Source organism: Triticum dicoccoides, chromosome 2A, assembly GCF_002162155.2.
Source record: "Triticum dicoccoides isolate Atlit2015 ecotype Zavitan chromosome 2A, WEW_v2.0, whole genome shotgun sequence".
Lineage (NCBI taxonomy): Eukaryota > Viridiplantae > Streptophyta > Magnoliopsida > Poales > Poaceae > Triticum > Triticum dicoccoides.
The window spans coordinates 584,343,575-584,348,882 of NC_041382.1; the positions used below are offsets into that span (position 1 = coordinate 584,343,575).

General features: G+C 53.5%; 1 pseudogene; it reads left to right on the forward strand.

Moving 5' to 3' along the window:
• The first annotated feature begins 874 nt into the window (after positions 1-874).
• On the forward strand, positions 875-4,300 carry LOC119359633 (annotated as a pseudogene).
• The last annotated feature ends 1,008 nt before the right edge of the window (positions 4,301-5,308 follow it).

Below are 5,308 nucleotides of genomic sequence, written 5' to 3' on the forward strand. Positions count from 1 at the left end.
ATACACATAATAATAGAAAAATGTATTTAATTAGCAAAACAAGTAGCATTGTTATCACCCTTAAGAATAAAGAAAATAAAAAAAACAAATTTTTCCACACAATTAGCACAAAAATGCACTTTTTATAATATGTAGAAAAATATATAAGACTGAAGTTTCCGTACTCTAATACAATTTATACATGTATACATTTACACACACTCAGCATCTGGAAAATACACGTAAAGAAGAAACAAAACTCAACTGAAAAATAGAAAAATAAAATCGTACAGGTGCAAAAAGCAAAAGCAAACCCATGGGAAAAAGCGGGGGCCAAACAGCCCAGCCCAGTCCACCAGCGAAAATCCAGCCCAGGAACGAAATTGACTGACCCAAAATAGGAGTCAGTCGAATTCAACCAGCCCAGCCCAGTACACCAACGAAACATGACAAAAAAAGAAAATCTGCACAGATCTTAAAGCACAATCCAATGGTCAAAAAATCGACTGACCACAAAACTAAAAGTCAGCTGACTGAAATCTAGCTAAAATGACAATTAATTCGGAACGAGGGAGTACTAGCTAGTAGTGGGAAACTAGGAGTACCTTCTCGATGGCGGTCGCTGCGTTGGCGTTGAGATCGAGCACAGCAGCCGCCGCAAACAGCGGGAGAAGTTGCCTCCCTGCGCTCGATTCGTTCTGGATTGCCGGCGAGAGATACGTACGAGACCGAGCAGTGACACTGTCCACCGCGCCCACTGCTGCACCGATCTGCCTGCCTAAATAAAGCAACCCGGTCGCGGACAGCACATCGCAAGCCACTGGCGCAACCATCGACCGCCCGCGCGTCTCGCCGCCGCGAGGGAAACCCTGGGCATGCATCGCGTCGCCGTCGCATGCAAGGGCTCGCCGCCGGCGCCGGTCACGTGACCGCGGCCGATCGATCCGACCGATCACATGACTGACAGGCGCAAGATGCCGTCCGGGCCCGGGTGCGCGCCGTGGGGCCGGGGCGGCGGGGTCCAGTCCAGCGTCGAACGCGGCGGCCGGTTCAGCGTCTTCACGGCGGTCCTCCCGTCGCTGGGCGAGCATAGCCACAGCTTCAGGCGGCGCAGTGTCCGGCGCTGCGTCGTGTCCCCTTACGACCCCCGCTACCGGCTGTGGGACAACTACATCGTCTGCCTCGTGCTCTACTCCGCGTGGGTGTCCCCCTTCGAGTTCGGCTTCCTCCAGAACCCCCACGGCGCGCTGGCCATCGCCGACAACATCGTCAACGCCTTCTTCGCCATGGACATCGTGCTCACCTTCTTCGTCGCCTACACCGACAAGAGGACCTACCTGCTCGTCGACGACCCCGCCAAGATCGCCTGGCGCTACGCCAGCACCTGGCTCGTCCTGGACGTGGCCTCCACCGTGCCCACCGAGCTCTCCCGCCGGATCCTCCCTCCCGACCTCCGGACCTACGGCGTCTTCGGCATGCTCCGCCTCTGGCGGCTCCGGCGCGTCGGCGCCCTCCTGTCCCGCATGGAGAAGGACCGCAAGTTCAGCTACTTCTGGGTCCGGTGCTCCAAGCTCGTCGCCGTGACGCTCTTCGCCGTGCATTGCTCCGGGTGCTTCTACTATCTCCTCGCCGACCGGTACCCGAACCCGGCGGAAACCTGGATCAGCATCTCCATGCCGCAGTTCCACAACGAGAGCATTTGGAACCGCTACGTGGCGTCCAGTACTGGTCCATCACCACCCTCACAACCGTGGGCTACGGCGACATGCACGCCGTCAACTCGAGGGAGATGCTCTTCACCACCTTCTACATGCTCTTCAATCTCGGCCTCACCGCCTACCTCATCGGCAACATGACCAACCTCGTCGTCCACGGCACCAGCCGCACCAGGAAATACGTAAGTCTTACAGCTGCAACCTCTCTCTTGTTAAGATGATGGCCAGCCATACTGACGATCGACTGACTTCTGGTCATCTGATCGATCAGAGGGACAAGATCCAGGCGGCGACGAGCTTCGCGCAGCGGCACGAGCTGCCGGAGCGGCTGCAGGACCAGATGATCTCTCACCTCAGCCTGAAATTCAGGACGCACTCGGAGGGGCTCCAGCAGCAGGAGACGCTGGACGCGCTGCCCAAAGCCCTTAGGTCCAGCATCTCGCACCACCTCTTCTTCGGGCTCGTCCAGAACGTCTACCTCTTCCAGGGGGTCTCCAATGACCTCATCTTCCAGCTGGTAATACTTCATTACTAACAGAGATCTAACAAAGATGATGATGATGATGCCATACACTGGGGAATTTGCTCAACTGGTTTCTGCTGCGCAACTGCTTGGGAAGGTGTCGGAGATGAGCGCCGAGTACTTTGCGCCGCGGGAAGACGTGATACTGCAGAACGAAGCGCCCTCGGATTTCTACATTATTGTCACTGGTAGTGTGGTAAAAATGATCACACTCTCTTCATGATCCGTCCGATCCTCGGTTATCTTCAACATTTCTCGCTGATCCATGTGAGTGGCGCGTCTGCAGGAGTTGCTGGAAATCCAGAATAATGGTGCAGAGCAGGCAAGTCTGTCCATCTACGCTTTGTTCCTTTTTCATACAGCAGCTCTTGCTGCTGCTGCACAAGCTGAGTGAGCATGTATATGCAGCTGGCCAGCACGGCCAAGTCCGGCCAAGTCATCGGCGAGATCGGAGTCCTGTGCTACAGGCCTCAGCTCTTCACGGCCCGGACAAAGTCCCTGTGCCAGCTCCTGCGCCTGGACCGCGCCGACTTCCTCAAGGTTGTCCAGTCCAACGTTGGGGATGCCACCATAATCATGAACAACCTCATCCAGGTCGATTTTCAGTATATATATGCTCCCTCCCAGCATGAACAAAGGGGACGACAACACTGAATTTTTGGGGGGGTTTTGGTCATGCATGCAGTACCTCAAGGAACACAAGGGTGACGGCGTGATCTCTGGCATCGCCAAGGACATCGAGCGCATGCTAGCCACGGGCCAGCTTGATCTGCCAATCACACTCTGCTTCGCGGCGTCCAGAGGAGACGATTTTCTGATGCACCAGCTGCTGAAGCGCGGCCTGGATCCCAATGAAACCGATAACTGCGGCCGTACAGCACTGGTAACCACGAATTAATTTTGCTTCTCAACCAGAAATTAACGGTCCATGATTTGATTATTTATCTGTGAACAGCATATAGCGGCTTCAAACGGGAGTGAGCAGTGCGTTAGGCGCCTGTTGGAGAATGGTGCGGATGCGAATGCCAGAGGTATATGTGCGCCTAAAAGTTTTGAAAATCTAGGCAAATAGTATTTTGAAAATCTAAGTAGAATTAGTATCAAATTAGGATGTTGGCTGACGTGCAGATCCAGAAGGAAAGGTGCCGCTGTGGGAGGCCTTGTGCAGGAGGCACCAGACCGTGGTGCAGGTGCTGGTGGAGCCGGCGCGGACCTGTCGGCGGGGGACGGAGGCATGTACGCTCGCGTCGCCGTCGAGGAGGACGACGCCGTGCTGTTGGGGGAGATCGCCCGGTGCGGCGGGGACGTGGCCGCCGCGTGCTCTAGCGACGGGACCACCCCGCTGCACCGCGCCGTCCTGGACGGGAACGCCAGGATGGTCAGGGTCCTGCTGGAGCACGGCGCTGATCCTGACAGGGAGGACGCCCGCGGGTTGACGCCGACGGCCTTGGCCGACCGGCACGCCCACGCTGACATTCAGCAACTGTTCGCGTCGCACCGCCACCGGGACCAGCAGGGAGCGCCGAAGCCCTCGTCGACGGAGGAGGTCGCTGCCGTCGCGCCAGCTGCTCCGCAGGTCACGAGGTTTAGGAGCGCGCCGTCGGCCAGAGTCCTGCCGCCCAGCGGTACCGTCGGGTCGTCGTCGTCGTCGCCGTCGCCGAACCGGGCGGGCCGCCAGTCAAACTCCTCGTCGGCGCGCAGCACGCCGCAGCGGATGGCCAGCTTCCGGAACTCCCTCTTCGGCGTCATCTCCTCGTCGTTCCACGGGAACCGACACGACGGCGGCGGCGGTACGAGCTTCCACCATCGCCACGAGAGGAATCCGATCAGCTCGCACGTCAGGGTGACCATCTCGTGCCCTGAACAGGGACGGAGCCAGAGGAGGCTGCTCGTGTTCGTGCCGGAGACGATGCTGCAGCTGCTCGAGCTCGGGGGGAACAGATTCGGGTTCACGGCGACGAGGGTAATAACGAGCGACGGCGCCGAGATCGACGACGTGAGACTCGTCAGGGACGGCGACCACCTCCTCCTCGTCTCCGATCAGTGGGCGCCCGACACTACCAGCGCGCATAGGAATCAATAATGAAACCACCGATGCATTGGTTGGGAAAAATTACACTTGGAACCTGGTTGTATATACGCTCTATACGGAGAATTTTTAATAATTAAACAAAAAGTTAAAATAGTTTAGAAGTTTTTTAAATAAATTTGACTTTCTTTCGCACCAGTATATAAATTTTCACAAAAAGAAAACCCAACGCTGACTTCAGGGCTAAAAATTTGTCTTTGTTGAAAACAAGTCAAAGGTGGATTTTATTTTTGCGGAATTTTTCTCACAAGTATAATGGAAGGTCAATTTTATTTCAAAACTATTTTCAGATTTTTTGATTTTTTTATTGAATTGCTAAATTTCTTTTTCATATAGGTGTAGATACACCAAGGAACCAAACGTCCGCGTCTAGCATTGGTTGTAATATATTGGATCTTTCAAAAATGATCCGAAGACAATACAATACTTATAGGAAGATAATATGGATTGCATAGCTTTGGCTGGAAATCTGATCCACCTGTCTTGACTTATTTCTACAACTTACAGCATCTACTGGCAGACCTAGCAAATCTAGCTCTTTGAACTTCCACAAAATACCCACACGTTAGTCACCCCTTAAATGTCCGTGTCCACGGTACCTTATTAGCAAATTCTCAAATCCATGCAATGACATGCAAAGTTAAAATGACCTACGTAGTTCTACATGTCACTAGGCCAAAAAAATTGGCATGATGTACCAGTTATGAGGAATAATGCTATATCTACAAAAAGTTACTTAATTTTTATACAAACAAGCTGATGTGGAGAATTATGATTGGTAATAAAAAAAGGGGGATGAAGGGGCCACCCGAGTTGAATTGGGGGGGGTGGGGTGGTGTTAGTTTGAAAAGTTAAGTAAAATATTTGTAGATTTTTGTAGGTATGAGCTATGGAGAAAGTTCATTGTTCGTCACGGAAGTAGCGGTTGAAGACACAAAATGGATCGAGTCGGTCCGCTCACTGCTGAAGGTATTCGATCTGTCATTGGCCTCCTCATCTTCC